Source organism: Schistocerca americana, chromosome X (assembly GCF_021461395.2).
Source record: "Schistocerca americana isolate TAMUIC-IGC-003095 chromosome X, iqSchAmer2.1, whole genome shotgun sequence".
Classification (NCBI taxonomy): domain Eukaryota; kingdom Metazoa; phylum Arthropoda; class Insecta; order Orthoptera; family Acrididae; genus Schistocerca; species Schistocerca americana.
The window spans coordinates 233,476,363-233,501,858 of record NC_060130.1 but is presented as its reverse complement, the minus strand read 5'-3'; the positions used below and the strand labels follow the sequence as shown (position 1 = coordinate 233,501,858).

Here is a 25,496-nt window from a genome sequence, read left to right as displayed (position 1 = left end):
GCCGCCTATTACACCACTCTTAATGTTCGCAAAATCATTCCAAGAATTAAAACGCAAATCAGGTAAGTTGCGCCTATGAAAGCCCTAAGGTTTCCCATAGAGACTTCCCCGAATATCATTTTTTTAGCTCCGCTTAGTGCAGTTTGCTCCAAGTCTTACATGGGCCATCAGCCAACTCAGTTTTGAGTACGTTGACAGTCAAACTTTGGAGACGGAGAATAAGTTTCAATATCAAATACTGAAAATCTCGAAACCTGTTCAAAGATAATACTACAACAGCCGACAACGAAGCCGAATGAATGATTTATTTAATTGTAATTAATTGCAACATCAATACCACGCAGCTGTCGGTGGAACAGGCGTAATGCCTAAATCCGTGGGTGGTCACTCTTTCGCGTGAATAAATCATTCAGTTTATCTGAAACTGTAATAATTTATTTATCTGCACATGTACATCACATCTATCGATTTCCGCCCCATTCGGACACTTTCTCTGTGGTACATCGTTTTTTAGGTCTTAGAGTGTATATCGTACATCGGCAGCAACATGTGCTGGTGTCCCAGCATGTATTTACCACATTCCACAACCAGTCGCCATGGGTGAAATACGAGCGCTATTAAACCAGTGCTTAATCGGGAAGCTCACAACTGAAATATATTTATACTAACAAGGACAATATTTGAAGCTGAAATCAGTGGTAATTACCTTGCAACTGCCTCAGTTGCGGACTCATGTTTACTAGAATATTTTTGCTTCTGTTGTGGTGTAAGTTCACCCTTTTCATCTTTCCCATTTAATTATGATACACCTTGAATATTTTTTGGTACACTAAAGTGGTTGCGATTTTGCCATCCAAAATCATTGTTGTCTTCATACGTCGCTATCGAAGGGAATGGTGTAGGACACATTACTTTCGGAGCTGCAGTTATAAATCATTTAATAAAAAGACTAATTGTGGGGAAGTAAGCGTCTTGCGGCTGAAGATAGAAATCAGGACTCGGCGCAAGGAAGCGTTCAGCAGCACGCGGTCGTGTGTGTGGTAATCTGTCAGCAGTTTTTGCCGCCCGTTCGCCTTCTGCTCGCCGTACAGCTGTCCCTGCAACCGAAGCGCCTTATGGCGTGCGAGCAATCACAGCGTTAACTCCAATTATTCCTGTGAGGGGCTGCCACCCCTACAAGCCCACCTGAGATTCCCACTGCCAGTTTAATCGCCTTCTGGCTTCCGCCGGAAGACGGAGGGGTTACTCATCCCCAGCGGCGGGACAGATTGACTCTTAGCTGCTGCTCAGTATTCACTTATCTCAAGTGACGACAGTGCATTTCGTCCTTACGTCATCAGGGCCATTCGTAAATCAGTACTAGCTGGTGACCGTGTTGATACATCGAATACATGTTTTGTTGCTCACACTACCCCTTCGCCGATATATTACCCGGTGTTTGTTTCCTTCATCGTAATCATATGCATCGCTTAGCGACTCGAATCTATTGAACATTGGTCTCCCATAAATGCTTGCTCGCTTCCCTGACTTGAGCATCAGCGTTTCGGTTTGACTAAATTTTCTTGATACTGATTCTGCGTTCAGCTACCGATGACTTCGACGTCAATAGAGATCATTTGGGCGAGGCTAAAGATATTGGTTGCAATTTCTTTATATGTAAATGAAGAAACATTATATGATAGAGAATTACCGAATGAAACTGCAGCTATTAAGACTCTGACCCCATATTAGGGAGGACGGAGCTGCTCTGTCCAGCCATCATGATTTGGGTATCCTGTGGTTTTCCTGGCTCCCTGAGGCAAAGCAGTGATGGTTCCTTAATCTAGTCCACGGCCGAGCACTTGTCCTATCCCCGGAGGATACCTGTCCTACTCTCTTAAAGCACATTCTGTATGCTGTGTGTTACATTTTGGACTATTGTTTGACACTGGATCACCTTGACAAGTCCTGTGTCATTATGAGATGATTCTTGGACGAATAAAGTTAATAAAGGAACCACCGCAGCTACGGCTGAAGCAGTTTGTGGGAACAGCAGTAAACTTAAAGTGTGGTGGAGGAGACTCGAAACCCACTCGACTGCGGTCCCTGTTTCCAACCCACTATGCTACCTTGGTCAGTGATTGGCATACAGCACATTTTGTTGAAGCTGTAAATAGAGAGTGACAATCAATATAGCTGTCACATTTATCTGTAAACGCGCATATTTAATAAGTAGTGAGAGTAAAATCTGTTCTCCGCTATGAATAAAACAATCGGAGTTTTCATCCTTCTCACAGGCGCGTGAAATCGCTCTTCCTGAGTCAACGCTGACGAATGTAAATGTTGCGGTAGCGCCAAGGCCGACTTACTCGAGCGAGCGTCCGCTCATTCTAATTGCAGCTTAAGCAGATACACCTCTGTTCAGTGCAGCTAGCCACTCTCCGTAAAAATCCTCTCCATTTATGATTAAGTTCTGTAGAGTTAATTGAATTTCCGGGTTGGAGTTTTGGCATTCGCAAAATCAGATCACGACGGAGGCAGGAAACGTCTACGAAGGTTCCCGTTTTTTCAATGCAATAACATCTTTACGGGTTTCTTGCCACATAAGAGCGCCGTGTGAGGCCGACATTTCGAAGAGGCTACTTTCTCTTTCCATTTTCTGGAGCGGAAGGTCACACGTAACACAATAACACGTAAGGTGTGATGTAGGTAGGGTACCCATTGCGCAGTAAGTGTTTCATTGCCGAAAATTATTTAAGAAAAGTTAACTTACTGTCAAAGTCGCTTTACGTTCTAACATCCTGTCAATGTTTTATACCCTCCTTAGCGCTGTAGTTGAATCAGACACACGTAAGACATCAGGCATTGGTAAGTCCTTATCTTTCTATATACGCCACCAGCTACGTACACTGGATGGGGTGGATGTTTTTGTAGCAGAATTAGATACTATACTAAGGAGACTGTTTAGCAAACATTCATACGATCCATCCTAGAATATTGTTCAAGGGTGTGTGTGGGATCCACACCGAACAGGACTAACAGGGAATACTGAATGTAGCACAGAGTGCTGAGAAGTAATGCCTACGAATTTTTATGTGAAAGCTCTTCTAGTCTTTTTAAAACAAAACAAACGTTATTAGCATTCTACATCTTTATTCATCGTGTCTACATATTTATTTCTCAACATAGACACCCTGGTTACGAACACAGTTCTTCCAACGAGAGACCAGTTAGTGGATACCGTCGCTGTAGAATGTTTGTCTTTGTTGATGGAGGCTCAGACTCACCTCTGCTCCTACCACTTCATCACTATCAAAGTGAAGTCTTGGAAGGTGCTGTTTAAGTTTCGGAAATAGATTAAAGTGGTATGGGGCCAAGTCTGGACTCAAATGTTCAAATGTGTGTGAAATCTTATGGGACTTAACTGCTAAGGTCATCAGTCCCTAAGCTTACTCGCTACTTAACCTAAATTATCCTAAGGACAAACACACACACACACACACACACATGCCTGAGCGAGGACTCGAACCTCCGCCGGGATCAGCCGCACAGTCCATGACTGCAGCGCCTGAGACCGCTCGGCTAATCCCGCGCGCCGGCCGGTATGGCCGTGCGGTGCTAGGCGCTTCAGTCTGTAGCCGCGTGACCGCTACGGTCGCAGGTTCGAATCCTGCCTCGGGGATGGATGTGTGTGATGTCCTTAGGTTAGTTAGGTTTAAGTAGTTCTAGGGGACTAATGACCACAGAAGTTAAGTTCCATAGTGCTCAGAGCCATTTCAACCATTTTTTTCAATCCCGCGCGGCCCAAGTCGGGACTGTATGGAGGATGATCGATGACAGTAAACCCAAGGTTTCGAATTGTTCCACATGTCGCAGTGCTCGTGTGTAGTCTGGTTTGTCATGTTGAAGGAGAGGGTGCTTCAAGTGTGGACGAACTCTTCGAATTCGTACTTTCCGTTTTCTGTGGGTCTCTCACGCACAAGCATACTTGTTGCACACCACTACGTTACACACACTAGCGGCACCAACTTGACTCTGCGAACTGGTAAGGTCGACAGAGTAAAATGCGCGACATGTGACACTTCAACGCATATTGAGAACAAAGTAAAAAATTCGAAGGCATTACTTTTCAGCTCGTGCTTCACAAATGGCCCTGGTCCGTTTGGCTCATGGGAGAGCGTCACGCAAATAGTTAAAAACTTGAAGAGTGACGCCAACTATCCTATGAAAGCCTACTTGCAGAGCTACAAGAAACAGTGGGAAATACTGTAGTCCTCTATGTACTGCTTCCGCAAGAACTGTGAAGACAAAGTGAGACCAGTTACAGTCATTCTGTCTGCGCTCCATATACAAATGTAATGGGAGGAAATACTAATGCGTGAAACCTCTTACGCTGAACTTCACAATGGTCAGTAGAGTATGGGTGTAGATGTACATGTAGAAGTGCAGTCAGTGTCATGAGAACGTGAGGCCATTACTACTCGTAGCGTTTCGAGTGAGAGCCAGAAAAACTCATGTATTTTTGTTTGACAGAAATAAATAGTTAAAAGCGCGTCTCATTGGCGCTATAACAACAGCTGACTGCAATGCTACTTGGCAGCGTGATCTTAGGACACTGAACTCCGTGGAAACATTTTTAAGGATGTGTGGAAGAGAAGCAACGAATAAATCATTCCAAGACATACATTTTAGTTTCCTCATGAAAGGCTAACATTTCTTAATTATGTCCCATGTTTAGGTTACACGTTACAAACGTTGCTCAATGTGATGCCCATATGCATCCGCGACAGCGTCGAACAGCACTATAGATTGCTCTACTGCTTCCCGACTTTTCGATTGGTGGACCAATGGAATGTTTAGTTGTCGTGACAGTTAATGCACTTATTTATTATTTATTTGCTTATCTATACATATATTTAAGAAGGGCTTCAGTGTCTGACCGTTGTAGCCATACTTCATGTTATTGAACGTTATCGGTAATGCCATATTCTGTGCGCTCTATTTCCCTCTCGTACAATTGCTTGTAGGTAGGGCAGTCAGGTCCCCCTGCCTTATCACATGTCTTGTTTCCATATTTTCACGGTATATATACATCCAGCTGTGTCTTCCTCTCGGCATTCTGACTTCTTGTGGCCTGTCTTCACACATTTCCCACAGACTGGTTCTTAACAGCAACGTTTTGGCGGACGACCTAGGCACCAACAATTAAAGCGTTTTTGAACAACGACAAAATCTCCGATGTATAAGTACTCGAACTAAATATAGACTCTTTCCCTTTGCAGCAGCAGAAAACGAACCCTTGGAGTGACTTCCAGGACGTTATTAACTATTCGTTTACCTTTTAGGCCTGTTTTGAACTTTATTTTGAGTTCCTCGTAGGATTCTTCCTTAAGTGCGACTTGATATGCTGTACGGAGAGGTCAGAATTTCCTCGACTCTTAACATTTAATATCTTTTAGTTGCATGTCTTGTTTATGATTTTCCTTTTATCTGTTTTGTGTTTCCGTTTCTGAGACGACTGTATTTGCTGTGGATCTGATTGCTTATAATATTACTTTGTCTTGTATCGGACTGATTATTTTTATTGATTGTTTCACGTATGGCCTTGGTGTCTTGATCGTTTTCCGATTTGAAGAAAACACTCAACTGTCTTGATTTGGCATGCTGTATTGGTACTTCTACTTTGCTCTTCGGTTTTGATGCTGGGCCAGCGGCAGTAACTGGTTCAAATGGTTCAAATGGCTCTGAGCACTATGGGACTTAACATCTGTGGTCATCAGTCCCCTAGAACTTAGAACTACTTAAACCTAACTAACCTAAGGACATCACACACATCCATGCCCGAGGCAGGATTCGAACCTGCGACCGTAGCAGTCGCGCGGTTCCGGACTGAGCGCCTGAACCGCTAGTCCACCGCGGCCGCCCGGCCGTAACTGCCGCAAAGGACAGTGGAGTTGACCAACTTTCTAATCTTTGATTTTCTGTTTTTGAGATCGGTTATTTCTGATTCTAGACGATGAATTCATTCCAGTACATCTGGTGCATTGGCATTAGCTAATTCTTTATGTAAACGCTCATTTTCTTAACTCCTCATTCTGCCCTTTTGATTTTGCTTGAGTGATGACGAGCACCCAAATTTTGTTTTTCACTGTTGCTGGTATAGCTGTTGATGTTCTTTTATACCTCAGTTCGTTTTGAAGCTCCGTATAAACGGCGATCTTTTCCGTAGTCGACGCATCTGAAGGTGTTACGGACGATGCGATTTCAGCAGAGGTACTTCGTTTTATAGCACCTGTTTTTCTGTTGCTCGTTGTGCTCTCATCCTGTATTCCTTCTGAAGTAACCGTGATTAATATTTTTGGTGATCCGCTGTCGCTACACGAACTAGTGGCGGTTGTCGCCAGCAGAGACCAAGTAGTTGTCTCCAGTATCCAAGCTTTCACGTAAGAATGGAGACAGCGCGATCAGGGTGGCACAAAGCGGGCATCCCAAATTCTTCACAATGTGAAGTGTTGGGAGGAAAAAATCAGTTATAATTTTCTAAAACATAGTCAGTTTCTATTCTATTTGGCTTTGGCACGGAAACAGCAGTTACAGGGGACAAGAAGTCACATTCCTGTTGAATGACGTTTCGCGGCCCTGTTGCTTACTTTGCTTGTCGCTACTCACATACAGACGGCGTTGTTGCTGATGCGTCTACTGTTTCTGCAGTCGCTGATGTCACACGCTGCCTCCGCCGCTGAAGCCGATGTCTCTGGTGGCCGGAGGTGTGGCAGCTGGTACAGGTACTGCCGCTGCTGCTGATGCAAGCCGAGCTGACTTTTCGCAAACAGAAGCGCAAAGCGACGTGGGGCGCCACGACCCGGGCCGCGGAGTAACAACTATTACAGACAGGCGATATCACGAAAAGTATTTACACGTCTTTTATGATTACAGTATCAACCGTACGAACTGCACTCACAGTGGCATCAATGGCACGACATGCAATCGCTAACCGAGCGCGAAAGTTTGTGGATTCAGTTTTCCACCGTAAATACGTGGTAAGACCGGAGTGGGTGTTAACGCTCTACCGACACGGTGGCCATCTTGAAACAGAGTTCTTTCTCTGCTTGAAAATCGCACATTGGGTTCAGCATTCTCAACCACTGCAACAGTAGCTTCTTCAACAATTTGTGGCCTCTCTCAGGAGCAACTCCCAAATCGCCAGTTAATTCGAATTTCCGAATCATGTTCTTCAACCTTGGTGAGGAAAGATGACCTCCTTTAAGGGGAATTTACAGACAAAAAATCAAAATTTTTGACATTTTACGAAACAAGTCCTACAATATTCTTCACTCTTTCCTGCTCAAAATGGTAAACAACTTATCTTCGACTTTTAGAAGTAATTTATTTTTAATTTTAGTACATTACATGCATATCTCTGAAACTACCTAATTTCGGGGATGCATCTCTTTGTACGCGATTCTGGAACATCTATCTATATGTGCAGTTGACTCAAATCCATATGAAAATGTGGAGATGAAGGAAAGTGGACTCGTACTAAAGAGGATTAGCACACGCCTCAGAAAATTAGAACCAACTCTTCGCACAACGATGTTGTCAGATGTCAAGCCGCTGAGGGGTCGACTGAGTGATAAAGCAATACATCAGCTTCAGCAGTATTATGAAATAGCCATCAGGAATTACGGATATGATTTATAAAGTATGAAGACAGCCGTACTGGCCTCATAGTTATTCAAATTCTCAAATGACAGAAAACCGATACATTCAATTTGCCCAACTGTATCTTAATCGTGCTGTAAATTCCGGAATGCTGAAGTTTCAGGAGTGGATTTTGAACACAAGAACTCTCTTCCTGAAGCTGTTATGGAAGCCACCAAGCGAATTTATAGGAACCTAACTCACCCATACCTCCTCCAAAAGCGTCTACTGGACGGATTCAGAATCCCAATTAGCCTTTGAATAATATTATCCGGACAAGAGTGCCCAAGAGTGCCCAAAATGTGTTTGTAGAGTTAAACACACTGAACCGTGGAGTTAGTGACGTTGTATTAACCTTTAATTATGGAAACATGTGGAAAATAAGACAGTGACCTAGCCCATCTTAACATCACCCCAAGCTGTCATAATGTAAAGAGGTTAAAATCATCAGGCAAGTCGAGACATGTTGAGGCACAGCGTGGAGCCGAGTTTACTACCAAAGAAGCATGGTCAACATGAAGGAGGAAGCTTTTAGAGGCGGAAGGTACCAGAGAAGATGATGCTGAATATGCTGATGGATGCTTTTGAAAAAAAAATGGCTCTGAGCACTATGCGACTTCTGAGGTCATCAGTCGCCTAGAACTTAGAACTAATTAAACCTAACTAACCTAAGGACATCACACACATCCATGCCCGAGGCAGGATTCGAACCTGCGACCGTAGCGGTCGCTCGGTTCCAGACTGCAGCGCCCAGAACCGCACGGCCACTTCGGCCGGCGATGCTTTTGAGACTTAATTTAAAAATATGAGTGAGTTTTTATCATTTAAACTTAAACGTGATTTTCTCAAAATGACGTTTTTATACTTTATGTACCTGTACATCAAAAATTACATGTGGTAGCTACATGAAACTTTGTGACAGCCTGTACCTACTGATGGGAAATCCTGGTAGTGATTTGAATATGTACGAATCCATGGTCTCACATGTACTGATATTCACTGTAGAACTGACATAATTTAAAAAAAATATATATCTCTGCTGCTTTTGTATCTTATCTCTTAATTCTGCTTCGGTAGACATACACTGAGATGACAGAAGTTACGGGATGCTTCCTAATATCATGTCGGACCTCCTTTTGTCCGGTGTAGCGCAGCAGCCCGTCGTGGCATGGAATGAACAAGTCGTTGGAAGTCCCCTGCACAAATAATGAGCCATGCTACCTCTATAGCCACCCATAAATGCGAAAGACTTGCCGGTGCAAGATTCTGTGCGCGAACTGTCCTCTTGATTATGTCCCATAAATGTTCGATGGGATTCATATCGGGCGCTGTGATTGGCCATATCATTCGTCTGAATTGTCCAGAATGTTCTTTAAACCAATCGCGAACAGCTGTGGTCCATAGACGTATTTGGGAAAAATGAGGTCCATGAATGGCTGCAAATGGTCTCCAGGTAGCCGAACGTAATAATTTCCAGTGAATGATCGGTTCAGTTGGACCAGAGCACCAGTCATTTCCCTATAAACACAGCCCACACCAATATGGAACCACCACCAGCCAGCGCAGTGCCTTGTTGACAACTTGGGTCCGTAGCTTCGTTTGATCTCCGCCACAATCGAGCCCCACCATAAGGTCTTACCGACTGGAATCGGGACTCATCTGACCAGGCCAACGTTTTCCAGTCGTTTAAGGTCCAACCGACATAGTCACGAGCCCAGAAGAGGCGCTGCATTCGATGTCTGCTGTTAGCAAAAGCAATCGCGTCGGGGTGCCATAACCCATCAACGCCAAGTTTCGCCGTGCTGTCCTAAAGGATACGTTCCTAGTACGTCCCACATTGTTTTCTAGGGTTATTTCACGTAGTGTTTCTGGTCTGTTTAATAATAAGTTATTAAATGAAACAACAAGTTTACTGTTACCAGTCAATGCTCGCATTTAAAATGTATAAGTTATCTGAAAAAAAATAGATTGTTATCTACATTGGTTTCAGAGATAAAGGTGCATAAATTTGGCTTAGGCCGGTATTACACTATCAAATTTCTTTGTCCAATACCTTTGTCCAATATCTTTGTCAAAGATATTTGATAGTGTAATAGGGACTTTGTCAAATGTCGTCCAATATTTGATCAAATGTAGGGCCTCGCTGTATATTTGATCAAAGAAACCGCTTGTCTTCTGTTCACTGCAATGTGACATGTTACCACATGGAGCGCTAGCATCGCTGCAGCGTTCTGTCGTCTGTGGTGTTTTTATAACCATTGCCGGTAAATACAATTGGTGTGTGCCGACAACTACAAAATTAATAGAGATGTCTGAAGCTGATGAGGCGCTTTACAACGTGAGGCACCCTGAATACAAAAATAGATTAAGAAGATTGGAGACCTAACCTGACCTAACCTAACCTAACATGACCCTCTCCTGTAGCAAGGAATCGGAGTGTTATAGTGAGCCTGTATTCTGAAGATGTAGCAGTTCTTAAGTGAATATTGTGCTTTGTGATATGAGGATACACTTCATTGAGCACATACAGAAATGTATGCTCATCCATTCTTAAGTAATTGATGTAAGACTTGACGTCTTCCACTGTAAGCTCACGTAACAAGTTTTGTTGAATGCTTTTATCGTGTCGTCGTAAAACCCACGGCTTCACCCAGATTAGATTAGTTTTTTCGTTCCATAGGTCCGTGCTGAGGAGATCCTCGTGGATGTGGTACATGTCGATTTTTTAAAGCTGAAATAGCAATACTAATAGTATGAATAAATACAATACATCATTTGTTTCTATTAAAATTTTCGCCAATGGAGTAGAAGGAGTTGGCCAGTAGTAAGTCTTTCAGGCTCCTTTTAAACTGATCTTTATTTGTAACTAAATTTTTTATGTTTGTTGGCAAATTATTGAAGATGAGTGTTCCTGAGTAGTGGACCCCTTTTTGAACTAAAGTAAGTGCTTTTAAGTCCTTGTGCAGATCATTTTTGTTCCTGGTATTGTATGTATGAACTGAGTTGTTTGTTGGAAAAAGAGATATATTATTTACGACAAATTTCATTAAGAAGTAAATATACTGAGAGGCAGTAGTTAGTATACCCAGTTCTTTGAAGAGGTTTCTGCAGGAGGTCCGTGAATTTACTCCACAAATAATACGTATTACACGCTTTTGGACCTTGAAAACTTTTGTTTGACTTCAAGATTTACCCCCAAAATATTATCCCATATGACATTATGGAACGAAAGTATGCAAGCTTTTTCATTTTCATGTTGCCTATGTCTGCTAACACTCGAATTGCAAATACAGATTTGTTAAGGCCTTTCTGCAGTTCTGTGGTGTGCTCCTCCCAACTGAATTTATTATCAAGTTGTAATCCCAGGACTTTTAAGACTGTCAACCTCGTATGTATGGTTCCATTCCCCCCCCCCCCTCCCCACTTCTTTTCCGCATGTGCACACAATGCAATTGGAGTACGTAGAACTGCTGCGGTTAAATAACAAGTTGTTGTCAGCCATCTTGAACTTTGACAAAAAATTTGCTGACAGTGGTTGGTTGGTTGGTTGGTTGTTTGGGGAAGGAGACCAGACAGCGTGGTCATCGGTCTCATCGGATTAGGGAAGGAAGTCGGCCGTGCCCTTTCAGAGGAACCATCCCGGCATTTGCCTGGAGTGATTTAGGGAAATCACGGAAAACCTAAATCAGGATGGCCGGACGCGGGATTGAACCGTCGTCCTCCCGAATGCGAGTCCAGTGTCTAACCACTGCGCCACCTCGCTCGGTGATGACAGTGTAATACCCCTTCTAGCGCTACGTCAAAGATCTTTGTCAAATATATTGGACGGAATATTGGATCACATCTTTGATCAAATCTTTGACAAAGAAATTTGATAGTGTAATACCGGCCTTATTCAACATTGACAGCATGCACCCTACGAACTCCCCTTAATGCGTCGATACTCACGAAGGGCAGCAGCACTATTTCTATTGTTTTGACAAACAACTTTACGAGTAAAGCCCTGCTCACCTCGTCAACAACCATTTTGAGTGTCTACAACGGTAATACACACCGTTGGTTGTGGTTCAACATTACGTCGCCGTACAAGTACCGGCGCCTAACGCGTCATGACACTAACACCGCAGTTCCTGGAGCGCACAGTATTAACATCATTCTTACAAACTTGGGTACCCATGCAGCTAATACTTTTCCGTATGTACTGGCTCACGCAGCGAAAATTTAATTACAACCACCCTATATATTCGTAGGGCAACGGCCTTGCCGCAGTGGATACACCGGTTCCCGTCAGATCACCGAAGTTAAGCTCTGTCGGGCGTGGTTTGGCACTTGAATGGGTGACCATCCTGGCGACCATCCGCTGTTGCCATTTTTCGGGGTGCACTCAGCTTCGTGATGCCAATTGAGGAGGCTACTCGACCGAATAGTAGCGGCTCCAGTCACAGAAAATCATCATAACGACCGGGAGAGCGGTGTGCTGACCACACGCCCCTCAGGAATCTAACTGCAGCAGTTCACTTATAGTATCTTCAAGATAAACTCTCAGCGTTTCTGAAACATGCGCTACTGCCCAATCGAGCGGTGATGTAGTTTCAACATGATGAGATACACCACAGTCGAGGGTGGCTGTCCAGAATAGTTACCGTGATAAGTACTCTGGTCCATTGAATGGTGAGCCAATATAAATTTTCTTGTGAGGTTATTTAGAACAAATTATGTACGCTCAGAGGTTGGCGAATCCTGGTTAGCTTCAGTTGTTCACTGAGATCTGTAAATCTGTTATGCGAAATGTGTTGCAGCGCGCCACATTGTACTTACAATGTCGTGCACGCCTCTGTACTAACAGTTAAAATCATCATTTAGAACAAACAGCTGATACACTAAACGACGTAGCGAATGTCCTGTAGTATGTTTCTTAGCCACCGTATAGATAATACAAACAGTCTTTCGGAACGGTTATGCAACCTTGCTGCATCACAGGTGGTAATAAGAGAACAGAAATTAAAAGAGGGTAGGTACGTGGCATTCGAACTCCCTGATGCTCGAACTCTCTTCAGTGCATAGCATTCGGTCGTGTAGCACTTGCAATGCCTGATATAAAGAGAACAGATCTCGATAGCACGGCACCTTTTCGTAGCATACGTCTACACCTCTTGCTGCAATGTTGTGTTAATCGCATTTACCATTTTATGTCTTTTCTGTTTTCGCTGTTCAACTAAGAAGGTAAGGATAGATTTAGCATTTCTGTTCTCTTCTTGCGAGTAAATCCACATTTCGCATTGTACAGGGTGTTTATAACTGAAATGACGGTGTTCCAAGTGCTGCTACGCTGGCTGTGTACATCGCAGGACGCTGAGACATCTTAGCTACGTTCATTAATCGGTGTGCTGGTGGAATATGCTGGAAAAAATAATAGTTCCATTTTTTACCACCAGGTGAAAATGTGTGGCTGCAGGAGAAGGAGAGGAACGTTCGAACACATGGTAACGGTGATTCTAGCAGATTTGTTATAATATTGTCACAAGTTACAACGTGCTCACTGTGGTCTAGTTGTAATATGTGTTTACATGGACCCATACACTATTCACAAACTTGTATCTGTTACCAGTTTAAGATGAATGTATATTCATGCTAATCCTCTTATGATTCTAAAACATAGATGCGCAAAACTGCTATACCAAGCATTTAGTTCACAATGGACAACTTTCTGTTTCAGATACCCAGTTCCAGTTCGCTGATCAACTGGTATAAGAACCTCCTCCACTACTTCGGTAATTATTTTTAATCTGAGGCATTTAAAAATTAATTCTAGTATTCTTATTAGATGTACTGTGTATTCATTAGTTACTTAACACTAATTTAAAATTTTCTGCAATACCCAATATTATAAGATAATATACATGATTGTTTTCTGAAGTATTCAATGTTTCTCACAATCCCAGAGCCATAAATATGGGGTGATTTTGTTATCATTCATGACACCATTTACTGTAAGAAATAGGAAGCGACTGCAAACGAAAGAGCACAAAATAGAGATTATGCAAAATATTTATTTCATTGTTTTCATTTATACTAGTGTTTCCAATAGAATATCTGGAGACAAATATTCATTCCTAAACAACAATTCTGCATGTACTAATTACATTAATTCAGTTGCCATAAAAGTTTTATGAATATCATAACATAGAAAACTATACTGGAGAACTAACGATTCGGCCACTGTAAACGTGGCTCCATTATTGGTGTTTTCCCGCGTCCGGCCATCCTGATTTAGATTTTCCGTGATTTCCCTAAATCACTCCAGGCAAATGCCGGGATGGTTCCTCTGAAAGGGCACGGCCGACTTCCTTCCTCATCCTTCCCTAATCCGATGAGACCGATGACCACGCTGTCTGGTCTCCTTCCCCAAAACCAACCAACCATTATTGGTGTTTCCAGTAATTTTTTCCCTTGGTTTCTCATTACGGCACAGCACTGCACACAGAAAACTTTTATGTCAACTGACTCTGGGCGCAGAAGCCTTCGCAGTTCTACATTAGTGTAGTTGACAAAATGATTTGTATAAAGGTTTTAGTGTTGTGTAAGCATACAGATCACTTCAAAACTTTTAGTTTAAACCAAATATGGTCGAAACCACTTTCAATTTTATGGCTGTTTATAAGAATACATTACGAGGAAAATGTTACTGTAGCCGGCCGTAGTGGCCGAGCGGTTCTAGGCGCTTCAATCTGGAACCGCGCGACCGCTACAGTCGCAGGTTCGAATCCTGCCTCGGGCATGGATGTGTGTGATGTCCTTAGGTTAGTTAGGTTTAAGTAGTTCTAAGTTCTAGGGGACTGATGACCTCAGCTGTTAAGTCCGATAGTGCTCAGAGCCATTTGAACCATTTGTTACTGTAGGCTATACTCACATACTGGGAGGTAATAATTAAACTGATGCTTTTCTGAGCGCAGCAGTGTGGGCTGCATACATGGCAGGACGCTGAATCGTTGTAGGTATGTTCATTGAGCGGTGCGTTCGTGGAGTATGCTGAAAAAATAATAGTTCTACATTCTGCCGCCAAGTGAATATATGGCGCTGTAAGCAGTCAGACTGTGAAATAGATCCTGCTTTGACTTCAACATATGCCACAAATTCTGCTGCCAGTATTCCAGCTCTACCAGGAGAGCTGTCTTTCCCCTTGTCAACAGATCTAAAGTATTTTGCGGTGCATTTTACCGTGGCATTCCCACAAGACCTTGAATGCACAGCAAATGAAGCCCCAAGATAGAGTACAACTCCTTGACTTTGCGCCTAGTTTTTTGGTATGCATGGGAATGGATGACATGCAGCTGGGGAATATTCCATGGACGGATGAGGCACATTTTACTCTGTACGATGCCGTAAATGGACAGAATTGTCGTTTATGGGACTCTACTCAGCCACATGTTGTGCAGGAACTCACTGCACTCGTCTTACGTGAGTGTGTGGTGTGGTTCTACAAACTCCTTCATTCTCGGTCCGTTTTTCTTCGAGGAGATGACACCTCACAGGCCTGTTAGGTGCACAGTAACGTATACACGTTAAAAATACCACCTTGTGCAACACTTGCTTCCAGCTTTGCAGTTTACTGTGTCCACACCACTATTTTCATACAGGATGGTGTGACACCATATATCTCTTGCCAGGTGAAAGATCTGGTTCAAGAAACATTTTGTAACGACCGTGTCATCACTAGACAATTTCCAGATGTGTGGCCTTCCAGATCCCCGGACCTAAATCCGTTCTGGTTTTGAGGATACTGAAAGATTCTGTCTGTCAGGGGTGTATCCGTACACTTCCTGATCAGAGGGATAGCATACGACAACACGTCGCTACGGATGCAGCATGTTCCTGGGTCGGGAGACCATACCAAACACACGTTGTAACTTTTGACCATATACCAATAAACGTGCCAGAACTACTGTTATCATGTGTTTGATCGTTCCTTCCCTTTCTCTGCACCCACATCATATTTTGACTGGTTACAGCGCCGTATTTTACCTGGTGGCAGAAAGAGGAACTACTACTTTTTTCAGCATTCTACACGAGCGCACCGATTAATGAACATACCTACTATGTTTCACCGTCCTGTGATGTATAGAACCCGCACTGCAGCACTCGGAACACCGTCATTTTAATTACAAGCACCTGGCATTTGAGTTAGTATTCAGAAACTATAACTTGTATTAACAAATTATTGCAGAGAATAGTAGTGTGCTGTGGAATATGGCTAGCAGTATATAGATTCACATCTATTTTTCCACTGCCACGCTGAATCCTACGAAGAATCACAGAATGTCCGCTTCTGGTGTTGTAGCCCACACAACAAAGACCAAAAAAGTTCGAATAGGGGAAAAATTCGTGTAATCTCAAATTTTTGTACAATAGTAAGGGGAAGGGCATACTAAAAACGACATACTAAAAATCCTGACCGCTGAGGTGTGAACATGGTGGTGGCCATGAGAGGGGTGGAGTTCTAATTTCACTTTTGCATGTTTTTCTTGGATAACTCGAAAACCGCACCATCTGGCGATATTTTCCAGAAAAAAATTAAACTACATTAACATTCCTACAAGAAGGGTTCCATTCATTTTTCTTCTGTAGGACTAAGATTCTGCGTTGCAGGGATGCAGAATGGCAGGTTATTAAAAATCGTATTTTTACGATTTATTTTAACGATTAGCGTTAAATTAAATGGGTTAAGAATATCTAAAGTAATCTTTCCCTTTGCAGCTTGTTATGGGCTGTTCGAGAACTCCTGAGAGATGAAAACTGTGCGCCATACCGTGACTCGAGCCAAGACACTTGCTTTTCAATGTGTCGACTTCGAGTCCCGGTCCGACACATAGTTTGAATCTGTCTGAAAGTTTCAAGGTGTCTGTTTTAAATATTCGCTATAACCTATCCACAAATGATTCTTAATCTTAACTTTCCTCTTACTCGCTATCAGTGTTCAATTTGTTGTAAATGGGGACAAAATTTGTAAAGGAGTAACTCATGTCCAAGATTTTTTCTCATGTCATCGTTTTGTGTGTTTCGCATGATATTTATAATCATTTATTCCTAGACGCTTAGTGGTTAATGAAATGACAAACTTTAATACATACATTAATACACCAGTTATTTCGCTAATTGGAGTAGCGCTTAAGTGTGCCGCAGTGGCATCAAAATGTTCCTGCAATAACATTTATAAAGTAGTGCAATTAGTCGGTAAGTAAGTGGGACTACTGCGAAAGACGTTTAGTGATGAAAAGGTAGCTAAAAACAGATAAATCAAGCGTTAGATAGAATAAAACAACATTTAAACATTTGAAAATACGGTGTTCTACAAAACTTTGGGACGAGATCGATAAAGTAAGATATTAAAATGGAAGTGCGAGAGCATGTTGCCAGATGTCTCTCAGTCGTGCACAGATATTTGAAGTGACGTTAGCCTGACCATAGCGCCAAATGGGGCTGACCCCACAACACGACACAGTTGCAGGAAGGGCAAAAGACAGTTCGTGTCAATCAGTGAGCAGTTACGGTGCGCTGTGCTGGTGTTCTTCGTTATAACATGGCTCGGAGACAACATTTGTATGATTTCACAAGGGGAAGAATCATCGGAAAATTGGAAGAAAGACGAAGTTGAAAATGTTCAAATGTGTGTGAATTCCTAAGCGACCAAACTGCTGAGGTCATCGGTCCCTTGACTTACACACTACTTAAACTAACTTATGCTAAGAACAAAACACACACACATGCCCGAGGGAGGACTCGAACCTCCGTCGGGAGGGGCCGCGCAGTCCGTGACATGGCTCCTCAAACAGTGCGGCCACCCAGTGCGGCTGAAAGACGAAGTGTGACGGGTGTAGCCCAGGAGTTCGATACCGCTCACCGCATCGTTTCACGTGTGTGAGGAGAGTTTCGAAGCATAGGCACTGCTGCCGGAAGGAGGAGAGGTGGTCGACTACGTTAGCTACAGAAGGAGATGCCCGTTACATAGTGCAACAGGTAACAATGAACCCAAGTAAAAGAGCGGGTGCAGTTGCAACAACATTTAACACGACTGCAAGGGACGCAGTCACACGCTCCACAGCGGCACTGAAAAGCTTGGGATGATGACTTTGCCGTTGTGTTTCGTTGACACTAGGACAATGGCGGTACCGTTTGCGATGGTGCCAGAGCTGTATAGCCTGGAACAACGACACGTGGGGTCGCGTGCTCTTCTCGGATGAGGGAAAACACAATTTGAGTAGTGTTTCTGGAGATACTCAGATTTGGTGGGTGTTGGGAACAAGTAATGCACTCCCGAACATGGTCGAACGTGAACGTTTTGGAGGTCCAGGTGTTATAGTATGGGAGGCATAAAGTTGTATGGGTGCTGACCTCCATATCCTTGAACCCAGTATACTCACCGGTCAACGGTATGGTGGCACTGTACTTCTACCCCATGTGCATCTTTTCGGGTGTAGATTCATTGTAATGGACAGCAATGAACGGCAGCATCTAGCACTGCAGGTGGAGGAGCTTTTGCAATGAGAGGATATTCGGCGAATGCACTGGCCTGCCTCAAATTCCATCTAACACGTGTGGGATGCGTTCAGGAAACGTATTTCAGCATTTGAACATACATCAACGACTACTCAGCTTTGTCGACCGCATTCGTGGAGGAATTACTCGCATGCAACAGGATCTTCATATTAACCTTGTGGCGAGCAAGGGAGCACGTTGGAGAGCATGCGTTACCGTCCAATGTGATCACACATCCGATTAAGAACTATGTCCTGTATCTTGTAATGTCCAGTGGACCATCATAAATCACGATGTCTTTAGTGTAATTATCGTCTTTCAATTAAAAATGTCAATTCCTTTCGTCTCGTTGCGTATTTCTTTCAGTTACCTTTCGTATTATACTGTAGCAGTTATTTCTACGTATGGTTCCAGTTTCATCGAGTCACGCTTGGCAGTGACACACTACGCGAAAGTTGCTCTCGTTCTAAAGGTTTGCACATCACTATAAATATTTATCGAACTCCAATTATGTACGTCTACATCCGTGGTTCACAAGCTGGTGGCTGTCTCACGTTGAATATATGGCTTACGAAAAAGGAGTTATTTCCTAGAAAAAGTAAACACTATGTGTCTTACTAATTTCAAATGTATCTGCTACGCTCGAAGATGGTATGTAGTACAGTGAAAGTAATTAGAAACGGAACAAGAACGATATGTAAATTAATTTTGTTCATAAAATTGCAACCAAAGTAAGCAGAATACTTAGAAGTGAAAGGGATGGTAAGAGAAATTTTCTGATGAATTGTGCAACCCACTTTATTTCAAAAACAAATGGTCCGTTCCTTGAGGCAGTAGTAACACCGGTTCCCGTCAGATCACCGGAGTTACGCCCTGTCGGGCTGGGCTAGCACTTTGATGGGTGACCATTCGGTCTGCCAAGCGCTGTTGGCAAGCGGGATGCATTCGGCCCTTGTGAGGCAAACTGAGGAGCTACTTGACAGAGGCTCCGGTCTCGTAAACTGACATACGGCAGGGAGAGCGGTGTGCTGACCACATGCCCCTCCATATCCGCATATGGTGACGCCTGTGGGCTGAGGATGGCACGGCGTCCGGTCGGTACCATTGGCCTTCATGGCCTGTTGGGGCGGAGTGTATGGTCCCTTTCGTTTATGGTCCGTTAGAAGTGTATGCCTCGGAGATTAGTAGTATTTTATAGCAAAATCCTTTATGCGTGATGTAGTACAAACTCATGGAGCTGTATTTCACTGATTATTTGTGCCGCTAAATTTTTGTACTATGCAGTAGTATTACGTATATTATTTTCATAATCTCCATATTGAGTTGACAATACAAGGGAGGCAATCACCACACACTTCAGTACATAGTCTGTATAGGTACATAACTAAGTACCATTAACCGGATGAATTATGACAGAAAATACCACAAAGATATCCTTACCAGAATTCTGCTGTCGCTCAGCAGCGATTACGGAGTGTCTGCTCTCTGCCGTTTCTTCCCAGTGACGATAACAGTTGTACTCTCAATAAAGCGTAACCAATTCCAAAAGGCAGTTCTTCACCAGCTGCTATTAATCATTGTGGTGTGCTAATTGAGTCTTAATCTGGCGGTAGTGAAGTGAATCTTTTCATTGGACCATATACACTCCAATTTCCTTTGAGCTCTGGTTTCAGTTCCATCTGATCACCCTCTTTCATTTTGACCGTGCTGACCACTACCAAAAGATGTTAACAGATAATTCAGCTCTCATGTCACTGACCGGTGTTAATATTTATGAAACGAAGTCTGCCAGTGTTATAAATCACACATCTTTACCATGACATCAACGAGTAATGTGTAGGCCTATACAAACGTCTTAATCAATAACTTTTGTACAAACCTATGGAAAACTGCGTCGCTTACACACTCCTTCGGCACTGGCCTGACACCATCGGCATAGTGAAGAGTAAAGTCATACAGAAAAAGTACTCAGTACCACTCCAATTCTGACACGCCGTCGTTGTCACTCTGACAGTGACATGTGTCACACTGGAATAGGTAGGTAAAGCTTTTATTAGAAACAGTCCAAAATGCAGTTTCTTTACTAGAACTACAGACGATTTGCAGAACAACGTACGTCATCTGACATATAGCAGTGTCCAGTACACGTAAATAGAAAAGTTCTGAAACCAAAAATACACATTTTAAAATTGAAACATACAGCCATTACATTCCGCAACAACAGAACATTCAAGTGGGTTAAGGTTATCGTAGATGCCACACGTCTGCCGGCAGCATGACAGTTCAAGTGTATGTCTGTGTTCTCCTATTCGTTAGACTGTGGTGTGCGGAGGTCTGGAAAAGTCATTGGTAGCATATGACCGGCTGACGTTCTTCTGCACTATGCCTCCCAAACAAACACTGTAGGATTAGTGACTGGAGACGCCAATGGTTAGTCAATGCAGTGTTTATTTTCACCTGCGAAAAATTCATTCGCTGTAGCTGCTTTATTCTGGTAGGCCTTATTGTCCATGAAGGAGAAAACTGGACCAATATACATCGGAAGCAGTACATTTGGTTGTACCTCTGTCCCTTTAGGTATCAGAATATTCCTCAGTCCACGAATTCAAACATGAAATCCTGCAGATCCCTCCAGTATGATGTTTCTGCACACGAAGACGTCTCCCTGCATCAAAACAGACATCTTTCCACAGTTTTCCAGCGTATGTACCGAGTGAATGATTCACGACAATCATTCTGCAAAACGAAAGGGACCTTTATGGGAACAGGGGACTCCTCCATTTCATCACGACCCAGTCTCGGTGTTGTTGATTACACATATCTTTAGCAGGACACACATTGCCGGAGGTCTGGAACACAAACTAACTATTCTAAGTCTTGAGGCATTCCTCAGATCCAAACTCTTCCATCGGATTACCACTGGATATAGCGTGGTTTATCACTCCAAATCACTAGTTTCCAGTTATCCACTATCCAGTGGCGTCGCACTTTATGTCACCTCAAGGGTCACGTGTCACTGACTTCAGAAACTTTTTGCTTATGGGTAGCTGCTCGACGACTGCATCACAGTTCTGTTTAACTTCCAACACACAGTCATTTAGTTAGCTGCACTGCTAGCAGCGCTTTGGAAGCCTGGAGTGATTCCTACCTCTTGATTTCATTCAACTTTTTACAACCAACCTCCGTACTGCAGGATGGTCCCTATCCGTCAGTGTATGAGATCCTCAGCTGTGGTTCCTCCGTCGCGTTTCTACTTTACAGTCACATCATCATCAGTCGACTCTCGGCCGGATTTAGAAGGACTGAAACGTCCCGGATGAGTTTGCTTCTATTGCGCGTCTATGTCTATGTCTATTGCCAATGTCTATTGCGCGTTCGGAGTCAATGAGTTCCCCTGATCGCCCCGTTCTATTACTACTGCTTGTCTACTGACAACACAATATTCTCCGCCTCCTTTCATACCGATGAGTACGACTCTCGTGACATCTACTGGTCATTTTCGCATTACGTAGGGGTGTTCGGATCCTTTTGATAAGATAGTGACAGTTCCGCAGACGTTGTCTCTCGTCGTGCAGCTAAAATCAGAAATTTGATATTTTATAAGTGGATACTCTTTATTGACCTGTCATCGGCCTTGGACGAACACTTTCCGTAACTCAGAAATACAGCTGTGCAATGACAGTTCGAGACGCCGACGCTGAGGTCTGTGTTGGACGTGGTTCAGAGCGCACGAGGAGTCTACTCCGCAAAGCAGTGCCACATTGGGCCGTTGTGACGTCACCTCAAGAAGAAACAACACTGCTTACAAGAAACTGGGAGGCTCAATGTAGACATTAAGGTGTAATGTAGTGCCATTTGAATCACGCGTCTCTTCGGAAGCAGGCAATAATTATTTCTTAATCAGAGAGTTAAATTCCATTTTTGGGGAAATAGTGACACCCACTTAGAATAGTTTTTCACCTTTCATCTATCAGTTTTCGTCGTTTCTTGATTCGGCTTAACTCTAAGATACTAAGAGTGTTTTGATGCAGTTGCTTGGTTCACGTATGTATTTGAACGCTACATCACACTAGATTCATGGACTTTTTAGCAACATACTGTTCTCGCGCATAAAAATCGTTGTTACATCGTAAAAAAGAACGACTGGACTATTTATTAAAGAGTCATTCGAAAAGTGGAAGGTTTAAGTTTAGCTTTCAGTCTAAATAGGAGGGAATTACAAGTTAGGATTCAACAAGGACTGATAAAATCAGCCCTTGGCGTTCCTAGAAGATTATCTTGAAATTATCCGAAATTCTGAAAATATTCGATGTAATAAACTTCTGCAACAAAGTATCGTTGCGCTAAGGGCACTTCCGCAGAAATTTATTGTTTCTGAGCGGAGGTCGAAGAGACTTTTCGATAATATCTTAATTCGTGCAGAATTTTCTGTCAGCCACCGGCCCATATTTGTAAGGTAAGTGACAAATTGCAGCCTAGAATCAGAAAGCATAGTGGATGCAATACGGTCTCCATGAGCAAACTATGTAGCTTTTAAACTTCTAAACTTACCATTTTTTTTACTCGTGGACTAAATCAGTTGACTTATAAAGGCCAATTTAACGTGTCTTTTATGGATTTATTCTAGATACATAAAATCTTAACTTACGGAGCCACCGGTTGTAGAAAATCAATATTGGACGAAGACGGCATTTAATCACCAACCAGCCATCATTACCTACTTCAAATGAAAGATGCGTTTCGACAAGTCTGTTCAGTGCCTCTATTCTGCATATAGTGTAACATTTATCTCCCGGGACATCACAGCAACTTACTCTTGAAGGCTATGAGTCATGTATCGTTCACGAGCCTGTAGGAAACCCATTTCTCTACTGTCTAGAATCCTGCATCTTCTTTCATGGACCACAAAAATGTATTCCAGTTATCACTGCAAAGGAAGGACGGCAGAAGGGTGGTACGATCATACCGTCGTTGGACCTTCGCACAGATTCCTGTACGGAGGACATGGTATTAAGCTCCCTTGGCGTACGGAATGATCCGAACGAGTGGAAAACAAGTAAGTCCCCAGATATGAATGCAATACCAAATCTACTTTACAGAGAGTAGTCTACGGCATTGCCCCATTACTTAGCTTGCATACACGACGAATCTCTTGTCCAGCGCAAAGTTCCAAGCGACTGCAAAGAAATGCAGGTGACTCCTGTACATACAAAGGGTAAGATAACAGACCAACAAAATTACAGACCAATACCCTTAACATCGGTATCCTGCTGAATTCTTGAACATATTCCCAGTTCGAACATAATAAATTACCTTGAAACGGAAAAGCTACTGTTCACAAATTAGGAAGGATTTAGGAAGCATTGCTCGTGCGAAACGGACTCATATGATGTCTTGCGAATCATGGTTGAAGGACGACAGGTAGATTTCATATTACTAGATATTCGGAGAGCGTTTGACACGTTGCCCCACTGCAGACTGTTCACGACGGTCAGAGCATACTGATTAGGTTTCCACGTATGTGAGTGGCTTGAAGCCTTCTTAAGTAATAGAACCCAGTATATTGTCTTCGACGGCGAGTTTTAATCACAGACAAAAAAATCGCCAGGAGTGTCCCAGGGAAGCTTGATACAAGCGCTATTATTTTTTTATATACAGAACTAATCCGCGAAGAGGATGAGCAACTGACTGTAGGAGACTACAAGATCACTTAGACAAAATTTCTCTTTCGTGTGATGAATGGCAACTTGCTCTAAATGTAGAAAAATACAAGTTAATGCAGATTAGTGGGAGCCGGCCGGAGTGGCAGAGCGGTTCTAGGCGCTACAGTCTGGAACCGCGCGACCGCTGCGGTCGCAGGTTCGAATCCTGCCTCGGGCATGGATGTGTGTGATGTCCTTAGGTTAGTTAGGTTTAACTAGTTCTAAGTCTAGGGGACTGATGACCCCAGATGTTAAGTCCCATAGTGCTTAGAGCCATTTGAACCATTGATTAGTGGGAGAAACACTCCCGTTGTGTCCCGATACATCGTTGGTATTGAGCTGCTTGAAAGAGTCATGTCGATTAAATAGCTAGGCTTAACGTTGCAGAGCGATATGAAATGGAGCGGGTATGTAAGGACGGTAGTAGGGAGGCGTATAGAACGGCGTATAGAACTAGTGCGACCTAGTCTTGAGCACTGTTGGAGTGTTTGGGATCCCCAAAAGGTCGTGTTAACGAAAGACATCGAAGAATTTCAGGGGAGTGGTGCTACATTTGTTACAGTGGTAGGTTCGATCAACACGTGAGTATTACAGAGATGCTTCATGAACTCAAATGGTAATCCCCGGTGGGAGAACGACGTTTTTTTCGCGAAAAACTATTGAAAGAATTTAGAGACCTGGCATCTGAAGCTGGCATCGGAACGATTCTACTGCCACCAAATCGCTCTATTGTGAGTGGGACAAGACAGGAAATGACTTGTAGTGTTAAAATATACAATCCGCCATGCACCGTACGGTGGCTCGCAGAATATGTATGTCGATGCAGATGTATGTAATGCGGGTCTTGATACCATCACTTGTGCAGGTAGTTAGTCAAATCCAAATGACATGCCGTTGTTCATATCTCTTCATAATACACTGTGATCATGTAAAAAATTTTGAGATCATTGCTGCAGGTATTACTCCACGAACATTATAACCTTTAATGAAATATGGGGGTCTGTTTTAACAAAAGCAGTTTATTTTAAATCGAAATATATCTGTTTTTGTCTCACAAACAAAATTTCTGATCAAGGAATGAAAAGCGAAAAATGTCGCAACTATATTAACAGAATCTTCCGTCGGTTCTTGGTAGAACAACATTATGATAAATGTAAAACACCAGTTTGCTTTTGTTCTACAATATTACTTTTATTGTTAACCGGTTTTCGGCTTACAAGGTCATCTTCAGACATTTACTGGCTCAGTAAATGTCTGAAGATGGCCTTGTAAGCCGAAAAACTGGTACTTTACATTTATTATGTCGCAACTACTATACAACATCTTCAGAACTTAAAGTAAAAATATGCAAATTCAGATTACCTTTCCGCCTTTGTACAAGAAATTGGAGAATGATTTCCGTGATACCAAGGAGAAATCAGGAAAAAGAATTAAAGTGCAGGGGAAAGTATAAACACTTCAGGGTTGTTGATTACTTTGTAATTCTATCACAGACAGAGAACGTCTTACAAGAGCAACTGAACGGAATGGATAGTATGTTGAAAAGATATTATAAGATGAACATAAAAAAAGTAAAACAAG

At 42.8% G+C, this 25,496-nt stretch overlaps 1 protein-coding gene and 1 pseudogene across 2 annotated transcripts in view; both read left to right on the top strand.

Moving 5' to 3' along the window:
- The window catches only part of LOC124555739 (neurogenic locus protein delta), a 1,375,052-nt gene that overhangs the window by 1,211,592 nt on the left and 137,964 nt on the right, over positions 1 to 25,496 (top strand). For both annotated transcript variants that reach the window (XM_047129762.1, XM_047129763.1), the window contains exon 4: positions 13,397 to 13,451. The gene's annotated coding sequence lies outside the window, so the exon portion shown is untranslated. The remainder of the gene's footprint in view (positions 1 to 13,396; positions 13,452 to 25,496) is intronic.
- Positions 11,931 to 12,049, top strand: LOC124557183 (annotated as a pseudogene).